Source organism: Melanerpes formicivorus, unplaced genomic scaffold, assembly GCF_026170545.1.
Source record: "Melanerpes formicivorus ecotype bairdi unplaced genomic scaffold, bMelFor1.0.p_v2 SCAF_19, whole genome shotgun sequence".
Taxonomy (NCBI): Eukaryota; Metazoa; Chordata; class Aves; order Piciformes; family Picidae; genus Melanerpes; species Melanerpes formicivorus.
Genome location: NW_027142371.1, coordinates 8,365,487 through 8,393,329, shown reverse-complemented (window position 1 = coordinate 8,393,329; position 27,843 = coordinate 8,365,487). Strand labels below are relative to the sequence as shown.

The 27,843-nt window shown below is 43.8% G+C and overlaps 1 long non-coding RNA gene and 1 other non-coding gene across 8 annotated transcripts in view; both read right to left on the bottom strand.

Annotated features, from left to right (window-relative positions):
* The window catches only part of LOC137446915 (uncharacterized), a 120,157-nt gene that overhangs the window by 74,181 nt on the left and 18,133 nt on the right, over positions 1–27,843 (bottom strand). For all 7 annotated transcript variants that reach the window (XR_010988753.1, XR_010988751.1, XR_010988755.1 and 4 more), the window contains exons 3-7: positions 26,713–26,803; positions 26,424–26,539; positions 19,787–19,968; positions 14,366–14,521; positions 12,746–12,836 (exon numbers count right to left, since the gene is read on the bottom strand). This is a non-coding gene — a long non-coding RNA (uncharacterized lncRNA). The remainder of the gene's footprint in view (positions 1–12,745; positions 12,837–14,365; positions 14,522–19,786; positions 19,969–26,423; positions 26,540–26,712; positions 26,804–27,843) is intronic.
* On the bottom strand, positions 27,460–27,531 carry TRNAH-GUG (transfer RNA histidin (anticodon GUG)). The gene has a single exon. It is a non-coding gene; the product is annotated as a tRNA-His (tRNA).

Here is a 27,843-nt window from a genome sequence, read left to right as displayed (position 1 = left end):
CCATTTCAGGCTGCTGGATTTATTCCTTTGTTATTTGCTGCTGCCGTGTCAGATGCTTCATATAAAATACGTGGAAGCAGAGACATTGAATGTCTGGATTTGGTTATGAGGGGTCAGAGCTCAAAGATATCATTTCTCAGGTGCCAACAATTTAAGCCATTTTGTCCAGCATTTATAACAAGCTGTAGACAAGAACAGAGAGGTTGATGGCTGTACATCCATCTGCCTTGGTCAGCAGTACTGATCAGCCTCCGCAGAAAAAGATACTTGGGCAACTGCTTAATGAGAGCAAATTCTGTCTTTGACTATGTACTAAACATGCAAGAGAGGAGAACAAACCAACATACTCAGCTAATCCAAAACTGGCAGATGAATAGTATTGCTTCTTATTTGTTTATTAATTTCTTGCAGTGTTCTACTGCCACTACTGACTTACATTTGGCTCTTGATGCTAGCACCTAGCTCTTAAATTCACTGAATTGAGTTGTCTTACCTTAACAGGGTATGACCTGCCTGGACTGCAGTTTAAGGACTTGGTTAGTTACTCCAAGGCCTTCTTTAATGAAACCTCAAGGCTAAATTTTGGAGTGCACAGCAAGCAGAGGTAGGGCTAGGCATTTCAGAAAAGAAAGCATTCAGCTACTCACTTTGCAACTGTATAACCAGGTGTTGAAATCCATCTTGCAGTGTTCCTCAGGAAACTCAGCCAGTGGTTTTAGGGAGAAGGAACATGACACTCACAGATGCTGGGCCACCATCAATTTGGAGCAACTTTAATCAAGAGATCCTTTTCCTAACAGCATACCAGACCTTTTTTATTCTTTTTTTTTTAAATTAGAGAAATGCACAAGTGATTCCAAATTCAGTTCATCGGTTGTTTTGGTTTCACATGACTACTGAGAAACCAACTGTAAAAGCTGGTGTAGTTACATACACACATACCATGCACAGAATGTGAACTATAAATACTGGCAGGGAGTCTGGTTTAGGAAGCTGCAGTTAACATTGTGTGAGAACAGACCTCGGAACCCCCATTTCCAGAGATTCAAATTGCAGAGAGTGGGGAGGGAATAAATCCGATTTTACTGGAACGTTGCCTACAACTTCTCAGCCATAAAGCCTTTATTTATGGCTGTTACATAGCATGAAGGATTCAATTTGCCCTTTGTTACGAATTTCAGTGGATCATGTAACTGTTTATTTCCAGATTGTTTTTTAAAGTTGGCATTTTTGGTTTGCAGGAGAAAACAAAGCTCTTCATAGTGCACACTAGTGAGGGTGTGCTTAAATTACACTTGATGAAGAGTACAATGGGATTCCAAAGCAACTGCTTTCAGTGGTACACAGAAAAGAATGAGATAGGGTAATAAAGGACTTTCATGAGATTGGGGGGCTAGGGGGATGATGACTAGTGTCTAGGTTAAGGTATCCCCACCTTAGTTACTTGGCCATGATCTTGTAACCATTTCAGTCAGGAATGGCAGCTAGATCCCTTCAAGAACTGATGGAGGGACTTCTCAGAAGCAATAGCTGCAGCTTCACAGGAGTAGGTGGAAATGCGTAATCAATCCAAGGCACAAACTGTATCAGCTCTTTGCAGCTTGGAGAAATTTCCTGCTTTTAGTAGCAGCTGAGAACAAGATGCTCAATTAAAAAAAAAAATAAATAACACAGCCAGAGAAAGATGTGTGCCTTTCAGGGACACACTGCAGCCTGACTCCTCTGCACTAGCATATGAAGTTGCAATGACAGTCCTATTAACCAGCACTTGCAAAGCAGTTACTCTTCAAAGTGGTTTGATTGGTATTAGTTAAAAAGGAGGAAGGTTGCATTTTGCATTCATTTACTTCATGTTTCTCTTCTGGCTCAAGAACAAGCCTTGATAAACCTGTTGTTTGGGTAAGTGGCAACAGCCTCAAGTTAAAAGAGATGGAGACTCCTTCCTGGGAGATGGGGGAGACTGACAGCAAATTAAGCCCACAGGTCAAATATTATGTTCTCCAGATGGGAGTGACAGTCTTTGAGGAAGCAGATCTGGTTTTCTGCTGCAGCACCTCTTAGAAAATGAAAAGAAAAACATGTCTGCCAACGCTGCAGGATACTGGATTTCCTTATGCTTCATTTCCAGACCATGTGTCAGACATACTCTGGTGTCTCCTTATATGTATCTTCCTCCTCTTTATGAAACAAGCTAGACGACCAGAGAAGTATCAGGCCTGTGATTTACCTACCTCCTCTTGAAAGATGCTCAGGAAATGGAGAGGTGGAGAAGATCACAAGGACTGTCATTTTCTAGGTCAGTCCCTGGCTGATCAAATACAGCATCAATACACAGTTTGCAAGAGCGTGACACAGTCTACAGCCCCTTAGTACCCTGCAAGCAAGATACAACATCCCTCTTTTGTTAGATACACTCAGACAAACTGAAAACCTTTGGTACAAACTACGTAAAAACTGTGTGAGCTGCAAGCTTTCAAGAAGAGATCAGGAGTGCCAATGTCCCTACAACAGGAGCACTTACTAGACAAACACATGAACATAGTGCCATGCCTCTGGTGGCAGAGAGGCCCCCATTTTGTTATGAAGGCAACTGTTTTTCCAAACACTGGGATGGAAATCACAGACAGTTCTAGGCTTAGTATCCCCCAGATTTGTCAGCCTCTAGTTGAAAATATGAGTCAATTGGACAGAGGCATAGTAAACCTTTCCACCTCTAAAGGGAGGGTAAGAATGAGCAACTTGCCAAGAGGTGTCATGTATTTGCAGAAGAATAAACTCTTAACATCTTAACTAAACTCTTAACATCTGCCACTCCCACATATGAGAATCTTCTGGGGAAAAGCAGTTACTTGATCAATACACAAAAATACTGAGCTACAGCTCTTCTCTCTTTGGTCAAGCTAAGGAGAGGCCTTTTCTGTATGTTGTGGATTGGTGAACATCGTGCCCTATATTTCAAGTCTTCATTGCTGGTGCCGACCTTAATTGCTGCTTCCCATTTGCTTTGGCTTTGTCTCAAAGGAAGCAGCACATATAATTGCACACTGAGGGAGATGTCTGCCTCTGATCTGTCTGACCAAGTTTCTCCCAGAAGTAATTTAGGGGTGTCTCTGTTGGTGGTACACTTAACCAGCAAATGAAAGCAGCTTTGGGATTCAGCCACCTTCCCAAAACTGAAAGATTTTCCTGGTTCAATAGGAAGTTGTCACATCTGGCTGCCAAAATTGTTTATTGTGCTGCGAGTTGTTGGCCAAAATGAAGCTAAACTGCTGCCTGAAGTTGTACTCATTGAGGCCACCTCATCTTTAAGAGGAAACTGCCACATCCCATTTCAACTATCGCTTGTGAGGAGCGGATGCAAGCAATGTAGAATCTGGTCAGGAATCACCAACATGTCCTTCTACAGATAGCCCATCCCACACATGCAGGGGCTGTGTGCCAGCACCCTGGGTTTCTCATTGTGCCCTGGCCTCTTTCACCTCTTAGCTCAGGAGAAGAGTCCAACACATTCACAATCACTCAACAATTTAAGGTGGAGAAGCTACTGTGGCACATCCAAACCCCCACAGCTGCTGGCAATATTACCAGCTGATGGCCACAGCTGCCTGCCAAGCTTGTCCCTCTACCTCCTCCATTCTGCCCCCCTCCCCCCCCGTTCCTCTCCCCCCCTATTTTAGTTGATTGCATTAACTTGAAGAGCAACAGTAGAAAGCTTGTGGCAATGGGACTGGAATTTCTCAGTGGACTTAAACACATCTAGAGTACCAGATATCCACAGAGCTATATATAGAGAGAGACAGGGCTACATCTCTGAGAAAGAAAAAAAGAGAGATCTCTATACTTCTGAAAGCCACAAGGCCATGAAGATAGATTATCTTGAATTACTGTCATTACCAAAATTGCTAGCTAAAGGAGAAACTTCTAAGCATCATGCATCTCTCTAGCAGCTTGACTATAGGAACCACAGTAATTACAAAGTATTTTAAATCATGCCAGTACAAACAAGATCTGGAAATGGAAAATACGGTGCAGTCATTGCATCTGGAAATTAATGGCTGGCATGGAAATGTGTGGAACTGGTTACTCATGCTAAGCAGTGGGCACAGTGAAGTCATGTCCACCACCACTCCTGACTACCTTTGACTACAGGCAAAGGTTATTTCCACAGTCTCACCCACACTTCTGGCAGCTTCCAGATCCAAGCCCTGCTCCACACAAGGAGAGATGGTGTTGCTGTTAGGGGAACTCTCATCTCACAACATCCCCAAGTGCCAAGAAAGGTGCAACATGCAAAGAACAACGGGCAAGACAAGCCATATCAGCCCTGCTCCAGGCTATATTGGAGCCCTTCACTTTATTGGATACCTTGCCCACAGATACAATGGCTTCCTGGTAACAACCAATGATGGGACTCGTGGAGATCCACACTCAACACATCATCCCTTCCAAAAGCTTTGAGGAGGAGGTAAAGTGATTTTTCCTACTGAAAATATACACATTGTGATCCCTGCAGGAACTCCCAAATGAGCACTGCCAGAGCCATCTATGTCAGATGATTGCTCTCATTCTCTCTTGCAGGAGCAAAGCACCATTTAAGTCAAACAATATAGACAGAGATGTTTTAGTGAATCTGTTTGAAATAACAAATTTTAAGAACTCTAAGAGAAGAGTTACAATCAAGTAATTTCCATTAAAAAGGAGGGGGAAAAAAAAACCCCAAACATCTTTGTGGCAACTTCCAGATTCATTGCATGTGCCCCAGCTTTAACAGACAAGAATAGTATTTCTCCCCAGCATCCATAAGATGAAACAGTTATGGGTTTACAGCAGAGAGACAAAGCAGAAGTTCATCAGTTTACATCACACCTACACATCACAGCTACAGCCCTGATACACAAGCAGGCAATGTCCTTCCCCAAGGGAAGGACTGTCCCAATTGCAGGTGTACAAACCAACAGGACCATTTTGCCTTTATGGGCTGCACTCCTTCGTTGTGCAACATCCTGAGGACTAATCTCCAAATACAATCAGCCTGGAGAGTGGATGTCCTTATCTACTGCAGAGCAGCTGTTGTGGACTTCTGTCTACAAGATCAAAGGAAAGCTTATTCCAATAAGCCTGCATTACTCAGAGAGCTGGAATCAGCTTGCTCTGGGATAAAGCTCACCACATCCCAACAGTATTGCTCCAGCCAGAACTGCAGATTGAACTCTCCTGTCCCAAGGACAAGAGCAAATCAGCTCTTGCAAAAAGGCTTCTGACTACACTTCCTACTCATTTCTGCACTCCCTGTTCCAAGGAATGCTTTTAGTCACCTACATGGACAAAGCAACACCCACTCTTCCTTAAGAGGACAACCTCACACTACAGCAACAAACTTTAAAAGTTTAGAATTATTTTGTCTGCAGTGTGGGAAGAGCTTGCAGGAACCTTCTCCATACTTTGTGTTGTACTCAGTCCTGGTGTTGAGTAGAGCAGAGACAGTAGCAGCAGAAAAGAGCATAGAACATGAAGTCAGCAGACAGCTTTTGCTACCAAAGACTCCTAACTCACCTTTATACATCAGCAACCTCAGTCCTGGCCATGGCCAAGAAAAGGGTGAAACCAAGAGCAAATCAAGCACTTAAATAATAATTACAGGTGACACAGTTTGAGTACAGAGGAGCTGACACCTGCCATATTCACAGCCTCCAACCCCCAAGTGTTCACTAATGAAGCAATCTTCCATTTATCAAGTACATGCAGGTGTTCACCTTCACCTTTCACAGACTCCTTTGATGGCTACAAGAAGCCACTTGCATGCCTGATTCCACTGGGGCCCCACTGCAGAAGGACCTTCTGCCTTACACCACTGTGGAGACTGTGAGAAACCTGCTTCTATCCTGCCTTCCTCTCCCTGGGGGCTCTCACAGCCAGGCCTGCTCTATCAGCAGCAAGGAGAGGCTAGACATGGTTCTAAGCAGGACCTCGGTCTGCTCTCCCATAGCCAGCTGGGATGTTTGGAGTTACATCACTGGTTCCTGGAAAGCCTGGTGTAAAAAACCCTATTTTTTCCACATCCCATGGCTGTTTTTTAGTCAGAATTTCTCCCATGATCATCTTCTGTCAAGAAGATTGGGGGCCCCACATTTGCAAAGGGGTTGGGAGCCCTGCCCATGCAAGTGGGTGTATGGACATGGTCTCAGGTGCCTGAGACTGCACACAAGGAGGTTTGGTGGAGGCACAGAAACCTTTTCCTCTAGCAGTCCAAGGCTGGCTGTCTTTCCCCCAGTCCTGTATCAGCCTCCCAAGCACTTCCGCATCTTCCTCCAGAGCCATTGCTTGTCTGATTAGCAGCACTTTAATGTGGTCTCTGTTATTTTTGCATCTGGGTTCCACATTTAGGAATTCAACGCTGTGGATGCAGCAAGGAGAGAGTGGCAGCTGGCTGAACTGCTTAACCAGTTGTTTACCAGTTCCCCTGCTCTGCATACAACTTCCCCTCCAGTTGGAACTGGCAGCCAGCGCTTCCCATACACTCACAAGGCTGTGTTTTAACAGCAACTTTGTGAATCTAAGGATTACATTAAACCACACATTGTCTTAACCCAGCCCTTGCCATATCTTAACAGATTAACACAACGAAAGTATTTCAGAACCTGCTGAAGAAAATGTTGAGTACTGAGCTTTGATAATTGCTACCTCACTTCTGTACTTTAAACAAGATGTAACTCAGTGTAATATGGTAGCAGCTGGATCTGAATTCTTGATCTCTCTTTTGCACCATCCACAGCATATCTTTGGGCAGGAGACATCACCTGTCTGTGCCTTAGTTTCCCTGTCTGTAAAATCTAAATTTTGCAGATGTGGTAGAATTTTGACAGAAACTGCTAAGGTGAGGTGGGCTGTAAGGCTGTGAAGCATGCAACGCCCTGGCACTGCAAGCGGGAGGGCATGGTTTAAGCCAAGGAGCCTGGCAAAGAGTAATTGCACTCAGTGAGTAGACAGGCATGAGGGCAGGCACTGATTTGCCATAGGTCATGCCCAGTCCAGCTGTCCCAGACCAGTAACCAGACTGCCCATGACAGGTCATTCCAAAGCAATAAGAGCTGGGAAAAACACACAGCAAGTCAAAAATGGGAAAGTGTTTGCCTGCTGACCACCTGTCCTCAGACAGGCAAAGAAATTGCTTTCTCTCTGCTACTTTGCTGAATGGAAAATTTACCCTCTGCAGCTATTTGTGATGTGTCACATCTCTCAGCCTGGCTGATCTGCCAGCTGAAGATTTTATAGCCCTTTTAGGGAGAAGAAGAGAGTAAGCTGATCCTATGGCTGTGGAGAAATAACGAAGAGGTTTTGTTCAGTAAGATCCAGAAAACAAAAAACCTGCAAATGGCTGAGTGTCTTAATTGAAATACATTTCAGCTTTTCAGTTTTAGCAATCATTTGCTTTTCCTTCACTGAAAAAGACCTCTGAAATAAAAAAAATCTATGAAAAAAAAGAAAGTGTTATATAAATAAAGTGCAGATGTCAAACACAGGGGAGAATTATGTCAGGTTTAAACTTTTGTCAAACTTTGAAGGAAAGCTGTGTGAAGGATTTGGAAAAATAGACTCCTTTTCATGAAAAAAAAAAAAGGCCATTAAATTTTTAATGTTTATTTTACATTCAAATATATTTGCCTTTTTTTTTGCCATTTTTCAGTCTGTTCTGTATTAAAAAAAAAAAGAGGCAACTTTGAAATTCCCTGAAGTTACAGCTTTTGGAAGCCAGGTATAAGACAGTTCCTCCAAGCTGATGGCAAGGTGATGGCAGGAGGGAGTGCCAAGGGATGGCAGGAGCTGGATCTGACGTGGAGATGGCTGACACAGCAGCTACTGCAGACTTGGGTCAGTCTGAAAATGAAGCTTGCATTTGGCTGACCTCGCTCCTTAATTGTTTAAGGGATTCATTCATTCACAGAAAAGAGTGGGTCTGCATGGGTCAGGAAATGGGGGTATCCCTGTTGGCTGCAGATGCAGCTCTCATGGGGATGGAGCTAGAGCACCTGAAGCAGTGCCCAGAAAACACTGAGTATTGGGCAAAATTAAGAACAAAGAGGGTGAAAGAGACCCTTGAGTGGTACTGAGATCTCAGGATGCAGCAGGGCTTCTCTGTAGCTCCTTTTCATGTTTGCATGACAACCATGTGGGACAGACCTACATCACCCTAACGGTGTGCCACTGCCTCTTCCATGCTCCTGAGTTCATGTTTCTCACAGCAAGTTGATGCCACTTTGAAAGCTTGCCCTGTTTCCTCTAATTCAATCCGGAAAACATTCATATTAATACCAACAGATACCGCCCACACACAAATCAGAGAAATTAAAGGGCATTGCAAAAGTGACTGTTTCCAGTGGTCAGATTAGCTGCAGACGGAAGCAATTCGAGATGCATTAAAACTAACAGGCTATAATTGTCCAGAGGCATTGTCTTGCAGTGCAACACTTCTCTTTGGCTCTTCAGAGAGATTTCTTGGAATTCTTTCAATCGTTCTTCTGCTTGAATATACACTACATTTCAGATCTTTCCTTTCCGTGTCACAAGAGAACGAGCTAAAAGTTCATCAGCAGCCTATGGCAACATCTCAGCGGAGAAAGCTGAAGTCATTTCTTAATGCCATTTCTTATTAGCTATCATTATTGTGTAAATGTTGCGAGTACAAGAGCACAGGAGGTCTGTTGTTAATCATTGCTAACCTTGGTTTCTCCCTGCCTAGCAGTTAAACTTTCAGAATCATTTCATTTCTTTAAAATATACAGAAGATTGGCTTCTCCCAGACCCTTGGGTGTTCTAGTAAAAATACCTTGAACTTAGTTTTCAACCAGCTTGCTTTAGTTACTTAGTTAGTTAGATCTTCTATTTAAAGATAAGTTCCATCCCACCCTTCTGCAATCTGGTTATGATTACTGGTTACTGCCACCCGCAGACTGATAAACTTATAACAGCTGCATTGCAGGAAATCACCTCCAATTCAACCCTGATGTTGTATGGATGTCTTTAGTTAGCTTAAATGGGCTTTTAACATTCATTTTTTTTGTGTGTGCAAAACACCTATCATTAATTTTGACTCGAGAGATCAAACAGTTAACAATGTGTTGATCCTAGCTTACTTTCAAGTGATGTATTGTATCATTTCTGAGAGTTATGAGGGGTTGATATTTTCTTTTACTAATGCATCAAAGTCGATAAGTGAACGGGGCAAACCCGCGTCCTGGGAAAGGAAGCTATTAACAGCTCCACTCGGAAGGTTCTGAGGGCCACATTGCGTCATAGCCCTTGAGTTTATTGAATGTTAACTCTTGCTTTTTTTTTTTCCTTTTTTTTTTTTTCCCCCCTTAACCAAAGGAAATGAGTTTCAATAATCCTCTGCTTTGAGCTGCATCCTCAGTGGGGTAATGAAAAATGACCTACGCCATTTGATAGCGCACTACTTTGCACACAATAGATCTTCACAAGAGCGAGCACAATGCGGCTCTGGCTTTTTCTTTTCCTTCTTGTTGAAATGCACAATGAATTTATTTATTGCTGATCTAAAAGGCACTAGAAGAGAACGGGGCACAGCAGGGGAATCACCCGAGTTTAACTTGGCGTAGTAAGAAAACAGGCCCAGAGAAAATGACCAATGTTCAGACCTGGGAGAGCAGAACATTTTTATAGGGAGGATCTTGAAACGGTGGGTTCACACACACGCAGAGAGCAATGCAAATTGGTTCCAAGAACAAGGCATCTGCTTCCTTGAAAACTTTTTTTTGGCAGAATTTGTATGTGAGTTGGGCATGTTGAGTGATTTATGGGGCCATTAAACATACACTAAATCAATCTCTATTAGGGAAAAAAAAAAAAGCAGCGTGCCATGTACTTAAAAACTTCTGAACCCAGGGTCTGATGTTGCAATGCAAAATGGACATTGGTAATTTGGAGATGTAACATGAACTCAGTCAGTCAATTTGGATATGATAGTTTTTACTGTTCCATGAATCTAGCAAAATGTGTATCCAATTAACTACTACTAAAGGACCTTATTTATAAAATAATACTTTTGTGGTCAGCTTGCACTCTTTCCATTCATTTCTGTACACAGTTCAGGTTGCAGATTGTGTGTGTGTATGATTAATAATGACAAACATGCACTTTGTGCCAGCTGCTATTGGCACCATGGCACAGGGCTGGGCAGCAGCCCTGCAAAAAGCAGTTTTGTCTCCATTATCACAGTATTAGGCTGAGAGTGGAGGTAGGAGAAGGGTTTCCCACTGGACTTAAGCAGTAAGAATTAAAGTCAGAGGTTGTCTTTTAATGAGAGATCTTGCTAAGGGGATCAGTGGGAACCCTTAGTTGGCAAAAACATCATCTGTTTACTTAGTGCTGTTTTGGAGCTGGAGAAATTAATAGGTGGTACAAACTTGCCCTTCAGTCCATAGGAAAAACATCCTCCTTTGAAAACATATCTGAGATATTTAAAGGATATGGACAAAATATATGCATCCCAAAGCAGTCCCTTTCCAATGTAATTTCATTTTAAGGCCAAACAGTGGGCAGGCATTCACAAACTCAGGCAACAAGAGCTTTTATGAACTCCCCTATGAATTGCCTATGCAAACGAGCATAACATTCAGATGGAAACTGGCCAAAAATATTTTGTGAATAGAGCATTAAGATATTTTCTTCTTGATGTGGTTCAGGATGGAAAAAATCTGTACCAATGCCCCATAGCTTCTCAGAGAAAATTCTCATGTGTGTGTGTATGTGCACACGTGCATAAGAGCATAAGATACTGACATGTAAAGTTTCTGACACACTACAAGATGAGATGACAGAAACTGAGGAATGCTTTGTGAATCCAAGGACAATTCTCACCCAAGTTCAGCTTTTAATTTCCAGCTTTTTTTCTGGTATTGTTTTCAATTATGTGTTTGTTTGTTTGTTTATTATTATTTCAAAACAAAAACATTCTACGTGTGACTGGCAGAGGAGCGAGATTGTAGCAGAAGCTGACATGGATACAAGAGAAGACATGTAAGTGATGAGGCTATCTTTGACAAGATCCCCAGGGAGGTATCTGGAGCAGAGAATTAATTTTGCAAGAAAGGGAGGCAATAGGAGTTAAGTTTTGGTTCCCACTCTCATGGGTATAGGACTCAAGTAGTGACAGCTGAAGACACAATTACTGTAACAAGTTTAAGCCAGTAATCATTTTGGCACTATAGCCTAATTACAAGGAAAACAGGTCAACACTGGATTTCTCCTGAGTACTGATAATATAGATGGTTTTGTAGTATTCTGGCAGTTGAGTTCATGGTTATGAGACATATTGTTTGAGAAAACACTTTCTGGGAGGAGCAGATCTTCTCTAGTGATTTCTCTCTAAAGACCAGTAAAACTGCAGCAAAATCAAGATATGATAAAACAGATACCAGAGACATTACTGGATTAGATGGATGTGCATGAGTGTGCTCCTAAAACTGTAGCTGACAAATTAGCAGCAGCAGGTAGAGCAAACACAGGAGAAAACATGAGGCTGAGAAGTGTCTTGAGGAAATCTAGAGAAAACAGCAAATGCATAAGCACTTCCTAGAGCTGAATTAAGAATCAGATTATATCAAGTCTTCTCAAAAACCACAAATGATTTTCTCAGGATGCCAACACTCAGCTCCCATTGTTTCAGCTTGGTGCTGACCTGCACCCTTCCCTACTCTCTAGGCGGTATCCCCAAGACAGGGTGGTCTTGGCTGGAGTAAGCATGGCCACTGTGTGAATGGGGCTCCCATGGTTTGCCTTCCTTCCTGAACACACACAGGCGTGCACAGACACACACACAGTGGGAAGGACAGTGCTGCATGCACTTGGCTCACCACCAACAGGACCTACTGCTTAAGCTAATACTCATTAAAGCAAGCAGAGCCTGCACACATTACTCCAGGAGCCTTTGCTATTTAAAGGGAATTGAAAATAATGGAAAAGAAGACACTTGTCTGGAAAGTGTTCCTTGTCAGCTTCACTTCCTACATGAATGAGACTCCAGGGGATGCATCATGCACATATGCCTCTGTCTTCCCAAGACCTCTTCACTTTTCAACTGGAATGTTTAACACATTCCATAGTAGGGATTTTCAAGTGTTGAAGGAGAGAGATGCTGTTGGGGAAACACTGTGGGGTACTCCTTGCTTGCTGGCCACCAGGATCCCCTGTGGGAGAGGACACTGCACATCAGGCAGGCATTGCTCAGAACTCGTGCTTGCTGGGGAGTAAAAGCCCAGAAAAGACAAAGTGACCTTAGCTCACTGACCCACAGCCCCTGCCATACCTGAGTGACACATCTACAGCTGTGGGGTCTCTTTGCACCCAAACTTTGCTGCCACTGCAGCTTAAGCATGAACTATACTAGGATTTTCACCAAGTCACAGTTTCTTTCCTCTCCTGCTTATACAGCTGGTGAAATATCCAGAACCTGCCTTGCATATCCTACTTGGCTATTTTCCTCTTTTCATTTGCATTAAAAAACAAAACAAAGCCAAAACCCCCCCAAACAAAATCCTTTTCTTTCTTTCATTGAAAATGGAAAACCAAAATAAACAGAGTAGCAACTGCCTTCCCTCCTCCCTCTTCAAACCCTCCAGGCAGCTTGGAGGTAGAATGCCCTTTCTAATTTCATTGACAGTGCTGTTGATATATAGGGTAATTTTATCTTAACAACCTGTAACAAAGGATAAGACAGTAGTCATCTTACATTCCAGACAGTAGGAGATGTTTACTCATTCTCCCAGCAGACTCTCTCATCATTCATCTAGACTTTATTAGGATGCCAGGAAATGGGAAACCTGTAATTTAAGAAATGTATCACACAGAGAAACTTCTTCTGTTTGGTAAATAAAAGGTAGCTGAGGATCTGAGGCTAACTTGCTTCAGAAAAAAATGTTCTTATCAGTTTTCTTACACCTTCCCAGAACTTTACCTTGAGTTAAACTTTTAAATGGAGTGTGGTGTTGAGAAAGAACATCACTGCACAACTCAAGGAGGACTCCTTTGTGTCCTTCTCACCCCAGAACAGGGAATGTGCCTCTACTCTGGAATCCTACACTAGCCAGTTTGCAGGCTGTGTTCACAGCAGTGGCTGCAGCACACAGCAGCCTTCTGAACATGAATGAGTTATCTATTGGGAGAGAATTGGGTTTGGTTTTCCTTTAGTACTATCATATTGTCCAGGAGAGCAACATGCTATGAGCAGTCTCCTTGGGATTGAGAGTAGAAGAAGGCAAAATAAAGCACATATTCTGTGGCAAACATTCTTACGGGGTTTTGCTTCTTAAGCAAGTTTCACGTGAGCATTTATTCCTGTTTACGTAGCTCGACATGAATGCCTGGCTTTGATTTGAGGACAAACTGCCCCATAAACTCATGAATGTCTGAATTTAACCTTCACCTTTCACCCCTAACCTCCACTCTTGCTTTTCCTGTCATAATTGGTGACATTCTCACAGCCAAATTTAATAAAATACATGCTACTGAGAGTGAACTTGATTGTGAGCACAGACTGAGGCAGGCAGGGGTGATGTGTGATGCTGGTCAGTAACAGGGGAGAGAATTCCTTCCCAAATCAGGTGCTACAACAGAGTTTCTGCTGTTTAAAAGCAAGTTTCTCAGTGGCCAGAAGACTATTAGCAAATGAATAAATCTGGTCCAGGCCCTACCCATCAACCACAGCTTGGCTTCTCCCTCTGACAAGTTAAACAAACACCCAAATTCATCAAAACCAAGTGCTTTAAGTGCTGTTGCTTATGGATCACGGTTCCTGTCACACCATCAATCCATGCTGATTGCAATACTGTTTCAATAAATGATCAGCATCTCTCTAGGCACAGCATGCTCATCCTGAAAGGAAGCCATCACCAATTTTGGATATCCATCAAAGGAACATTTTTGCTTTAAGTTGTGCTTCAAACTTTTTACCCTCCGGTTGTCAGCCAGGAGCACGGCTTTCTCCGGCATGCTTCTGACAGCTGCCACTGCAGTTGTGTGGGCTGTATAGACTTCATTTATGCTTAGATTTGGCCATGTGGTTTTGAGGCTTCTCACCCTACAGCAGTCTCCCAAAGAGTGTGGTCTTTGTCATCTTCCAAGTAGCTATTAAAACTAGAGTTGAAGTCAAGTTTATGTTGTACCACAAATCTTTGAAGAGATTCTTTGCATGCTATGTAAAGCAAACCCAGAAGACCACTGATGTACTTGCTAGGTCAAATTCATCTCTGCTGTGAACTCCACCTAATCCAGTGGAGTGAATGGAGGGGTGAGTGTGGTCAGCTCTGCAATTATTAAAGGATGGATAAAGACCTCTCACATTTGGACTTACCTGACCATAGTTGTTAGATTGCTTGGCGCAGGAAAAGAGAGACTATTTTCTTCCCTTTGCATTTATACATAAGGTCAATTTAGATATGGGCTGCACCAATGGCATGTTGTTGAAGGCAATAACAAATGGAGGTAATATATTCTGTGTATTTGTTCCCTGAAAGGAAATACATTTTTTTTTAATGCAGTCATTGTGGAGCAGGAGGAGAAGGAGAAGGTAACTGAAAGAATAAGAAGTGTGACTTTAATGACAGGAAAAGAAAAATTTGTGAGCTCAAACTAATTCAACTTCCAAACTTAAATAGCTCTCACCATGGTAACAAGGCTTCAAACTTCATAATTCTTTTCCTCTTCCCATTTGCAGTGAGCTCTGGTACCCTCACACATCCAAAGCCTTTTAAAGAGTCATTGGACTCAGCTAAGCAAGCAGATTTCCTCATAACAACACTCATTAGGTATGGGAAGAAACCACATCTCAAGCTGTTTGCTTTTTTCCTAAACACTGAAGATATGATTTTTAGAGTTAGAATTAATTGCTTATGTGAAGCCTCACTTAGAATCATAGAATCATTTTGGTCGGAAAAGACCCATAATATGATTTCTATCACAAAAATTCTAGCAGAGAAGCCTGTGGGAAGCAGGCTATTTGTCTCAAGGTCAGTGGACCCAAACTTGGTAGCTTAGATATGTCTCTATAACTAGTGGTTGGTTTAATACTGTTCCAGTGATGAACAGGAGCTTAAATAGGCTGCCTGGGTTTGCATAGCCTCAAGATTGCTCTGTAATCTTTACAGAGCTAGCCAATGTACTTACATCTCAGCCAAAGCACAGCTTAGTACTCTATAGCTATCACCAGCTCAGATCCATTTGGAGACTGATGGAATGCCTCTGGGTGGTTAATTAGCTTACAAGAGGAGAGCGCATGGGGCAGACCAGAGCACAAAGTGCATTGGTTTATTCCTGTGCAGCACAAATCCCTTGCACTGAGCCATGGATCCATTGCAGGACATCCAATGACTTAATCAAATACCTCCCCATCCGCAGTGTTCTTCACTCCAGCTAGTGGAGAGCAGGTGGGAATGTCCTTTTCCCACTCCCTCACAGTGAATTTAAAAGCCTATGACTGTGCAATAAGTAGGTCCTGATGCCACTACAGCACAATGTCTGTCCCTCTGGCCCTTACTGGCATGATGCTCCCTCCTGTATTTCCTCCACTATTTGTCTGCTCTCCAGCCTACAGCATTTTCATTGCAAACAGCAGCAAATGAAAATAGTATTTCAGTATCTGACTGGCAAAAATCTCTTTAAATTTATATGATGCCACCCAAACATGAGACTCACAGCAGGTTCTTCTGTGAAATCTAATCAGGTTTGGGCCTCAGTGTCAACCAGATATGTCTCACTCAGCATTTACCAGCCACAAAAATGTCACGGGCCCAAATATTTTAGGATTTACTGCTGCTGAAACTCCAGTGTCACCTTTTTCCCCTTTTATGGCTCAGCCATAATCTTAAATTCAGCTGAATACAAAGAGCTGCCTGTAGACAGCTAATCCTAAAGACAGAGCTTTGTGTGAAACTTGGAGGGGGGAAAAAAAAAAAAAAGGAAAAGAAAGAAATCACTGAGAGGGATTGGCAGGAAACACAAATATTTTTGGCTAATTTTTGCTAGTATTCTTCAGGCCTGCTTAAGAACCGGACTAAAAGGCTTCTCCTTTGCCCTGGCCCATTCTTGCACCATGTATTCACCAAAGCAGATAATTCAGCAAACAACAGATACTGCAAACACAAGCTGGGATGGAAAGTCCTGTGCTTTACCATCTGTGGGTGCAGGTGTGGGAGGTGGATGGCTGAGGTCAGGGTGGAGCAGAAGGCTTTCCTTTCGTATGTGTAAGGATTATCCACCAGATCAGCAGTGAAATCCAGGTTTGATAATGCTGCAGTTAAATGCCAATAATTGCACAGCAAAACCAGCCTGTAACCCAAATCCTAATTGCATTTAAAGCATTCCTGTTGCATCCAAGGAGATACTAGGTTTGGATATGCCTTGGTAAATTGTGCAGTCCCACCTACCTCAGATCCCCCTGCACATTCAGGAACCGCTCCTGCTGAGGAGTGCCTCAGAGCTGGAGCAACCGAAGCCCAAGCTGATCCATGATTTGCAGAATTTCCAGCTAAGATCACCTTAATTTTTACAGGCTCTGATCCAACTCTTTCTCAGGCTGAGGTGCCCTAAGGTACATCAGGTCTTTCCAACCTTTGACCCTGGTCTTTCCACCAGGGTCAGTTGAGTGACTGAGTAGTGGAGCACCTTGAAAGATGCTTGCCATTTTCCCTGCTCTTTTTCTGCTGAACAGAGAATTGCTGCCCTCAGGCGCCAGTGTATTCTCACAGGTGTTGGGAGACAGGAGGCAGAGGTTTCAACCTTAAAAAAGAATTCTGTTACTTCCTCTGCATTTCACAGAGTAACAAAAGTTACATGCTTCCTAAACAGAGACCCATCCTGCACACCTGAAATCAGCGACTCTCCTTTCGGTTTAGGAAACCCATCAAACAAGGGAATATCTCCACAAAAGAGTGTAACCCTTTTCCTCCTGGCTGTCCAGAATTGCCTCCCAGCATCATTGCTCCAGAAAATTAAATTGTGAAAGACCCTGAAACCAGGTCAGAAGAGCAGGAAGCTCAATAAATACATGTATGATAAATAACACTTTTCTCTCCTATTATTTTACTAGGGTGTGTGTACATACACAAAAATGGGGTATACAGTTAGTCTCCTCAAGTTTTAATCAATTAGCAATTGGCTCATTTTTAGTATTACTTTGTATTTTTAAAAAGAAATGTGGAATGTCACCCATATTATGGATGCTGAGAAGGAGAATTGCCCTTCTGCTTTGTGTTTTACCTCATAGTGTGTATATAAGCCCCAGATATGAAGCAAAGAGAGATTTCCAACTGAGTGGGAATCCCACATTTGCCAAGCACTCAACACTCTCAGACTCCTGGATCCTGGTGAAACTTATAGACATGGTTTAGGATGACTCTAGTCTCCTTTTGATGCTTACCACTCCATTTTGCAATCAGTATCCAGGATGCCTTGTGAAACCAAAGAAGAGTGATGATCAAGCTTTTATGGGGAGCCTTTCTACTCGCTGCAAACTGCGGGACGCTGTTTTACAGTCTGTGGCTCTTTGATATATGACACATGCTGCTGTGTGGGTGCTTACCTGCTAAAACTGTTTTGATTTGTCCTGTTTCTTTCTTGTCTGCATATGGTTTGTGTCTATGTATACTTTGCTAATCTCTCGTGGCATTTTTTAAGTAGCTAAACTGTTTTTGTCTGTGCTATTTTGGGTACGCTATGCCTTATTGGTCCCCTGCAATGAAAAGAATCCAATTTGCAAATGAAAAATATATTCCCTGCTTTTCATTATAATCAAGTCTTTCAGCACAGAACAAATAAAAATATTACTGCACTACACAGAGCTGTCTAAAATCTTCCAACTGACCTGGTGATGAGAGCGTAAATGAGGGCTTTGCGACAAAATTTATCTAAACGTATCAAAGTAAAAGACAAAGCTGAGAATAAAACCTTTGAGGCATCATTTGCAGATCATAAAAGTTTAAATCAAAGATGTAAATGGTACATTTCAATAGCCTCAACAAAATAAAAGTTTAGCAGACCTATGCTGAAGAAAAGGAGTTAAGACACAGTACCAGATTCCCAGGAAACAAATACCCAGGAGTCAGCTGAGCTGTGCTCATTTATGTCCCCTGAGAGTCTGAATTGATTAAAACACTTGGTCAATGTTAAATGACATAGAGGAAACAGGAAAAGATGCTAAATGCTGCTTTTGGGATTTATCCATCACACTGTTTCCTCAGTGTGACTTTGCCTGGAGATGGGCAATGCTGCCTGCTGCCCCAGGGCTAAAGAGATGTAGCAGCAGCACGTGTGACTTGAGAAGAAAAAAATCATTAATCTTTAAGTGTGGCTTTAACTCCTCTGAAGGTATCAACCTTACCTCCCTACAAGTGCTAACTTACACAGTCTTATGCACCTCATACACATCCCTGTCCAGGTAGGATCTTTGAGGGCCACAAGCGATCTCTAGTCCCACAGAATGGCTTTTCATGGCTCTCAGCAGCTTACGGCACAGGCTGTCTTTCATGAGCACCAGATCGCCGCTAATTAAACCCTACTAAAGCCCCATTCTCAGCTGTGAAGACTGCAGCTCCTGTGGGTTAGTGGTGTTTAGAAGCAAAGACGGGAAGGAGCTTACCAAGACCAGGACATTTGGTACATGCTTGAGCCCAGACCAAGGCTGCACACTGTGGGAAGAACAGCCACTCCTCTCCCAACCTCGTTATTCATGGAGGTCCTGAGAACAGCTGAAGCATGGCAGAAATGCCCTGCAGCACTGCCACAAAACCCACAAACCCTGACTGGAGATCCCAGCAACACCAGAGGCAGGGGAGCAAAATACATTTCCTAGTCCTGTTTTTTTTTCCCTGCATCTTTATTCACATAGTGCAAAGCCCTGGCACTGGATATTAGGGTAGGACTCTTGTGGACATACACCATGACTGGGAACAGGGAGTACTGCTGTGAGGTGCTCTTGTGGCCCCACGCATGTGCCCATCAGAGCATGCCAGGGGTGCAGGGTGGGGACAGCTTACACCAGCGTCACTGGAAGAGCTCTGCTAAGCCCTGGCTTCAGGAAATCCCAATTTCCAGGAATAAAAGTCTCTTTCATCTTTTAGGCTGGTCCTTCCCAATGACTTAAACTGAAAGGACCACATAATCCTGTTTTTCTGTGGGGATGTTTGTAACCCAGGGACAATGTGTAATCCCACTGCAATCACTTCAGAACTCTTGGAGAAGAATCAAGTGATGCTGTTACTTGTTGTTACCAACAGAATAACTGGTAAGCAGTGTCCCAGAGGGCTGAGTAAGCAGGGGAGGATCATAGTGCCTCACACAGCTCCCACTCCCGTTCCTCCTTACATCTCCATTTATTTTAGAAAGTCAAGCAGGAATAAATGTTGAAATCTCCTTATCTAGATATCTTTCCCACAGTGCAAATCCTCAGCTCCCTTGAACTTTTCAAATCCCAAATTATTTCTTCTGAGTGCCGGAGTTAGACCTAAATGTTAGAGACAGCATATTTGGGGCACCAGAATGAACATTTCTCTATTCACTAAGGAGTCAGTGTGGATGGAAGAAGGAAGAAGCTGCCATTTCTGCAACTCACAGGTACTATCTCACTGTCAGTAAAACAAATCAATATTGTTCTGCTCAGGCAAAATCATTTCCACCATTATGCTTCACTGTTTTTTTACTAACTGTCTTAACAAAATTAATTGAGCCAAACAGTTCTTACATGCTGGAGACATGACTGAAGTGATTTCACACTACTCACAACGTGAACTTGCAAGAGTTTTGGCTGTTTTGCTTGATGCCATCAGACGTGTAGCTGCAGTAGAAATGCTCCCTTAAGGCTCTTGGAATTCAGTGAGTCTTGTCCTGGGGGATGCTGCCTGTTTGCCCCTGTGCCACGTGTGGTCCCTCTGGCCAGTATTTGTCACTGAGATGTCCAGGCACCTGTCAGAAGATAGCAGGTAAATTAGCTTATTTTCTAGAGCCAGGGGTGTTTCCCTGAAGGAAAACCCCAAGCAACACTCTCCTCCTTCTCTGAGAAACCCTGAGAAGAGCAGAAAACCTGGGGAGCTTTGTTCTCAAAACCCCATCCTCAGCAACGCTCCAGACACACCGATTTATTTACCAACATTCCTCCTCGGGTTTACTTTGAACACCCTGTTTGTTTGTTTGTTTTTTTCCGTTTCCAAGCAATCCCCGTTTGGCAGAGCCCCTCATTCACTCCTCAGGCCGGCGTTATCGGGGCGGAGGTGTCGGCCCCGGCGTTGCGCTGCCTGCAGCGGCGTTGGGTTGAGCCTGCTGACCTCTGCCGGCAGAGCCCGGCCCGGCCGGGGAACTGGAGCAGCACCACAGCATCGCTGGGAAATCACCGAGAGACAGCGGCGTGGTAACCGGCAGATGGCTCAGCGACCAGGACCAAAAGGAGTTTGTTTGGGCTCCACTTTCAGGTGGAAAGCCAAAAGTTCCCAGGGGAAATGCAGGGAAAACAAAAACCTGGCAAGAAGAGGTCTGAGCAGAAGGGGTAGGAAAAAGTAAAGTGGCAGAGCTCAGAAATAACAACAAATGAAGGCTTCTTTCCGGTGGCACTGCCCACCCCCTGTGATCTTGCAGCCCTAGTGAGCCAGCCTGGACAGGATGCTCCTAGCAATAGATTGAAATAATGTGGTCTGGATTCTTTCAAAAAGCGCCCACTTTTCTGGCATCAGAGGTGGGTCTGCTTGCACTAGCAGGTTTCTCTTAAGTCATTCTACAAGTATAAAGCCACCCCAAATATTGTGCTACTTGGTGTGGAGAGAGGAGGGACAGGCAGGTGCGATGGTAGTGTTGTGTGACTGAGTATGAACAAGCTGTCTGGGGTCAGCCCTGCTCTCAGAAAGCAAAACTCTCTGAACATACATGGTGCAGACACTGACCACAGCCTCTGCAGACCCCTGCATCAGGCCTGAGTGTGGGGCAGCTGCTCTCTGGTGTGATGCATAAAGCCTAAGCAACAGCCCAGACTGCTGTGGAAGGACCTGTATATGCAGTGCCTGACTGGCAGTTTTTAGGCAAGTCTCTTTGTTCTTCCTTATAAGAACATTTTCCAACTAATCCACTTTAGCATCCCAAGTTAACTTCAGTGACATTTCTATACCACACACAACACTGGAGTGGAAACTATTACTATGCTTCTAAACTGGACAGGAGCTGCATGTGCCAGTTAAATCACACAGAAATGCTACATTGAATTTGTCATATACCAGGTCTCCTTTAACAGAGGAGAGCTCTTAAGAGCCGATTATGAAACCAATAACTTAGCCACCCACACCTTCAATGGTCCTGCTTTAATTAAAAATATACATATTTAACTAATCACATTTTATATTCCTTTTCCTTTGCTCTTTAATGCATACAATATCTCACATCAGCCTCGTCCACAGGTCCTTTCCTTTGGGCTGGTTGTCACACCAGCTGCTTCCTATTTCATAGTTTCATAGTTTCATTCAGGGTTGGAAGGGACCACAAGGATCATCTAGTTCCAACACCCTGCCATGGGCAGGGACACCCCACACTAGATCAGGCTGGACAGAGCCTCATTTTCGCTTTCTCTCTCTCTCTCCCTCTCTCTCTCTATGTTTCTCTAATTGGTTTTCTGTCAGTCCCCTCCTTTCCTCCCAGAGAGCATCACTGAGCCACTCCTGCTTGGCCTCTATGGCATCATTCACTTTGAACTAGGAACCCACAAACCTTTCCCCTCACTGCAGTGCATTACCTAGGTAAATATTTTTCTGTGCTTATTGTGCAAGACACTCTAAATGCCAGTTTTAATTTCTGAGAGCATTGTTGCTGGTAAGGGAAGAGAGTGGGAGGTGAAGGAGGACTTGCTGTGGAACTTCACTATCCCCAGTGCTGCAGCATCCACTAGTGCAGACCAGGGTGAATTGAGGATGTGAGGAAGCCATGGCCTGAACACTTTGCAAGGACAGTGCTTGCCCACTTGAGATCTGCTTTGAGTGATCTGTATCTACTAGACTTAAGAAAGGCCTAAATCACCAAGGTGCGTTTTTCCACCGGCTCTGTGAAGTGTGTGACCTGAAGCGGGACAGAGGGTGAGGAAGGGCGCCGGGGAAGGGCAGGACTTGCCGGTGGCTGGACTTGACTTCCCGGCGGCTGCGTGCAGGGGGAGCTCACGCTGCGCTGGAAATCTTGCTTGTCTCCGACCCCGGCTGCTGCCTGCTTGCCATTTCCCGTGCTTTTGCAACAAAAGTCGTGCAAGCCTTTGTGCAGCACTGCCCAGCTACTCGCGGAAACTACAAAAGCCTGAGTAACTGTGACAAGCAGAGAGATGAGCCTACTGCAGGTAGGTGCCAGGCCATCTCAAGCCCCAGAGTGTGAATTGCTATCATTTTGAGAAGAGCAATTGGCCTTGCTAAGCCTAAGGCCCCTTCCCATATGCCCACAGGAGCTCGTGATGAGCAGAGCAGGGTGACAGTGACCCTTGTGTCTGTGCTGGCAGTGCAAGATGGGCTCTTGGCTGCAGGACTTGTCAGCTTGCTTTGCTATGGCTTTCTCATTCTGATAGGCAAGGATGTTCTCTGGGTTGGAAGTCCACTGGCTCATCCATTTTTATACTTTGCTTCATATTTCAGAATAAAAAGCAAATGCGGTTCCGAAGACAATAAACTTGAACCTTTCCATGAGCATGGAGGAATACCTTCACACTAATGTGCCTCCATGACCATCTCAGCAGGGGGAGAGGATTCTTTGCTGGGCTTTCTCCTCACCTGTTTTAACAAAGGTGGCTGCGTAGGGCTTTCTCTGGGAGACATATGGCCTTGTTCACACAGAGAGAGTCACTTGAGATTGGCAGATAAATACTCCAGAGGACTCTCAGAGGCTACTCCTGAGCTAATAAAGTAATAGTAATATGGATCAGTTCTCTTTCTCAGTACCTTTCTGAACACATCCTTTAGAAGAATAACTGCTAAGGTGCTGATTTATCATTTCCAAATTATTAACATTCCTATTTTAGCATCACAGAAGCTTAATTGCTGAGCAAGTATAAACAAGGAGTTCCAGTTACAAACTTCTCTTGCACACACAGGATTCTTCTTCTTCTTCTTCCCCCCCTCCCCCCCATCGTTGTATTTTATTGCCTTCATTTTTCAAATGGCAAAAATACAATGGCTCCCATTATAAAGTTATGCACTGTAGTTTACTACATGGAAGAGTTTGGGATAGTCTGTGTGAGATCTCTAGCAGATTGCTGATCTGCTGCATGCCAACACTTTATAAATCTTTGCTTGTTTTGAGCATTTGCAGTATCTTACCACAGCACAAGGGGCTAAACCATGTTCAGGTTTGCTGCACACAAATGTTTTCACTTGCTCATTACTCAAGGTTATCTGTTTCCCAGCCTGAGCTGATCCAAAACTGCTTCACCTGGTCCTAGCACACAAAGATTATTCCAAGCCTGGGGCAGAGGAAGAAGCTGAATATGCTCAGTGTGGGCCATACTGACCATGCTCCATATCTGCAGGACCACACCACCAGCTTCATGGTGGGGACAAGTGTACAGGAAAGAGTTCCTGCCCCTAGTTCTGCCACACTGAAGCCATATCTCATATCTGCTATCAGAAGCTTTGGGTTTCCTGCTGTGCTGAATGGCAGGGGCTGAAAGGGTATCATGTTTTCAAATGCAGCGTGAGCAAGACAGTTCCCCAGGTTTACTGATTTACTGTCTCCAGAGTTATGAGTGACATGAAGCCTGGGCCACATTAGGCTGCTGCTGTTGGGTGTGACAATTACAGCTACGCCTGCCATCGCTCAGACTGTGCCCTGTGTGATGGGGTCTGTCTTGGCTGCTTTTCCCTGTAACCGGGGAAGGCAGGGCAGAGAAAGGCAGCAAATCTCAGCAGCAATCATAGTACAGTTTTCTACACCAAGCACACTTCCCTGCCCCCACTGCACCCACCTTTGGACCACCTTGGTCCTTCCAGCCCCCACAAGTACTTCCAGCCCTGGCAAAAATCACCACAAAGCCCTTTGCTCTCAAACATGCTGAGTTTCCCCTCTACTTCTTTCACATATTTAATTGAGCTTTTCCTCCTCATTTCCAAACCTCTGCCTAACTTTGTGTTAGGTTTCTTTCCCCCCTCCTTCATATCCCAGTCTCACCCATGCCTGTTTCCTCTGTCACCCATTCTGTACTTCTCTGTTTTCTCACTATTTCAGTTGCCTGGAATAACCTTCTTATCAAAATGCAACAAGCTGTCTCCAGCTCCTTTACAAACCATATGAATATCCACCTGTTCCCCTGACAGTAACCATATGCCTCTCTCTCTATTTGTTCTGGAGCGTGGGAGGCTGCTTTGTGCTATTTGGGCAAGATCCAGCTCCTACTGAAATCAAGGAAAAACTTCCCATTGATTCTACAGCACTTGTACCAAAGCCTCAGACTGTAAATTTAATGGGATGCTTTCTGCATGTTTCAATTACTGCAGCACATCACACACATTTAGGACTGTAATGAATAGCCAATAATGATCATCACTTAATTGCAATGACATAACACCACCCCAAGAGCTAACTCCAGGATTACCGTCTCAGAAGGGCAGCACAAAATCAGTGTCTGCATAAAGCCCCTTTACATGGCAGTGTCTAAACCACATCATGCAAGGAATTATAGGCATCTAACAATATAGACTTCAGCTGGGGATAAATTCTCTGAAGTCTAGCTCTCTTTGGTGATTTGAATGCAGAAGCTATCTCTGTATCAAAAGAAATCTGTCAACACTGTTCGTGCAGAATCGTAAACATAATGAATCTTGCCAACTCCTCTGTGAACTGGCTATTTATTGCACTCCTCTCCATGGCTTTTTGATACCAAAGCTGGAGGCTGCAAACATAAATACTGAAGTGATGTGTTGCATATGCCATAGCCTAATTGACTATGTTTGATTTGAGGCTTGGTTTTGGAAGATCATCAGCATCTAGCCTACATCCCCCCCTGCACAGCCTGAGAGATCCCAACAAACCACATGTCAGCCTGCCTTACCCACATGAGTCAAAACAACAGCCAGGCCGTGTACCTCCCCAGTCAGCACTGGAGCACAAAGGACAAGGACAAAACCCAACAGCCCAGAACTATGTCCTGGCAGCTTATGTGAGCTGCCTGAGCAGAGAAGGTGGGTAAAGCACGTCCCATCCTCATCATCTGTTATTGGTGGTGGCAGGAAACTTCACAATGTGGGAGTCTGTGTGCAATGCAAGAGCCAGGGTCATGACCTCCTTTCAACCCCTGCATCAAACGTGGCAGCTGATTTGAAGTACTAAGAACTAGATCTAGGGAAAATCTTTTTAGTCACTAAAAATGCTACTTCTGCAATTTCAAACAAAGAAAACCTTTCCAAGCTGAGTGTCCCATATCCAAAGAGACGCTTCCCCTCCCCTGTAGGTCAGTGCTTAGATCTCTCCTGGGAGAGATCCAGCCTCAGAGTGCTGAAGGGGATGGTGAAACTCATCTTTTGTCATCCTCCCCAGATTCAATGACCATTTAAGAATGTGATTTAGTGGAACAGTTTCACCAGGAGCTGTTTGGACTCCTGGAAAAGGAACAAATAGTCTTATAAGAGAGATGATTTCTAAAGTCCAAAGGTTTTGTTTGTTTGCTCATTTGTTTTCAAAACAGAACGGCAAAGATGGGAACCGAACTCAGCTTTCCTGCATCTTTCCTGCATCTTTCTTACCTTGAACTTAGGAGCAAAGACACAATTTGTACCTCCACCCTCAGGTTAGTGGTTCCCAATCCTGGGACTATATTTTTGTTATTTCTTTTCTTGTAGAAGATTCTGCATTAAAAATTCTTGTCTCAAACAGCTACCAAATTTCATCCACAACAGAAATACTTGCTTTGTTTCCAGTGAGGAAACCAACATGCTGAAGGACATAGTTCAGCACCTGAGGACCACGGCTTAACACCAGAATTGGTAGAGCTAGGTAGTAGTTGGGCTTAATAATCTTAAAGGTCTTTTCCAACCAAAGGGATTTGATGATTCTATGATTCTATACTCTGCTTTTATCTGAAAAGTCCTTCTTTCTTCCTCCTTTCCCCACAGATTTTAATTGCTGCTTGTAATCTCAATAAAAGCCTGGCTGATGTATCACAAAGGAACCTTTCTCTGTGTGTTTCATGCAAGGCACTGCCTCTGCTCTTGTCTGCATTGACCTTCGCCACAAATGCACTGATTTTTGTAGTGTATTCAGAAGTGAGATCCATGTTGTAAGAGAGCAGGGCTTCTGCTGAAGTCAGGGCTCCCATGCTAATATGAGGCAATATTAACATATTAATGATAATGCACACAGGAACTCTTAGAAAGGACTTTGTATGATGTCTCTTGCAGGGTATTTTGTCTACTTACATGACACATCCAACTATAAGTTGCATTTCAGTTAAGGAAACTGAGAAGGATGATGCAAGCTGAAGTTGTCCTTACATCCCTTGAGATCCAGGAAAGTGATGGACTATTTGATAAAGCTGGAAGAAGAACAGATAATTTCATCCAATATTTTTGGGGGAATTGGTCTGAATATTTCTTAAAGTTGTATTTTTTCTCATGTGAAATGCTTCTGTGCTTTTTCCTACTGCTGTCTGGCATCTTCCTTGTTTGAAATACAGGGCAAGGTTTCAGCAAAGCAGAGGGAGGTTACCTGAATGAGGTGTGGGTCACTCCTACTGCCTCCTTGTTTCAAAAGTCATTCATGAGTTTGGGAGCTCAGTCTGACACATCCGAAAGGGTCTCTGTGTGTGTGAAGTAAAGATAGAATGCATTGCTTTAGATTAGACAAGAAGTGACTTGAACTTCTTTTGCAACTGAAAAAAATTCTGACAGCACATTTAAACACATTTAGCTACTTCATGAGAAAGAAAAAAAGAAGCAAATCAAAAGTCCACATTGTTAGAATAGAATAGAATAGAATAGAATAGAATAGAATAGAATAGAATAGAATAGAATAGAATAAAATAGACCAGGTTGGAAGAAACCCTCAAGATCATCGTGTCCAACCTATCATCCAACACCACCTAATCAACTAAACCATGGCACCAAGCACCCTATCAAGTCTCCGCCTGAACACCTCCAGTGATGGCGACTCCACCACCTCCTCGGGCAGCCCATTCCAATGGGCAATCACTCTCTCTGTGTAAAACTTCCTCCTAAACTCCAGCCTAAACCTCCCCTGGCACAGCCTGAGACTGTCCTCTTGTTCTGGTGCTGGTTGCCTGGGAGAAGAGACCAACCTCTGCCTGTCTACAGCCTCCCTTAAGATAGTTGTAGAGAGCAATAAGGTCATCCCTGAGTCTCCTCTTCTCCAGGCTAAGCAACCCTCCCTCAGTCTCTCCTCATAGGGCTTGTGTTCCAAGCCCCTCACCAACTTTGTTGCCCTTAAAATTAGTTCTGCCGTGACTCGGATTCGAACCGAGGTTGCTGCGGCCACAACGCAGAGTACTGACCACTATACGATCACGGCGACTCAGCACCTGGCGCCACCGCCGCACATACTGTAATCTTTTCCCTGGGCACAAGGGAGAGTCAATGCCTCCATCCCAAGCAGGCAGTGCTGAAGTTTAGCTGTATGACAGTTAATCCTTCAGCTCTAATAGTTGGGGATCTCTGCACTTCTGTGCCTGAAAAGCACAGAGCAGCCAGCAGAAATGCCAGCTGGACTGTGCACAGTGCACAACTGGCTTGTGCATTTGGGCTGAACAAATAATTATCGACTCGGCTTCTGCAGCGCATCCACGGGAAATTATTAACTGCTCTAGAAAAAAATCAGTGAGGC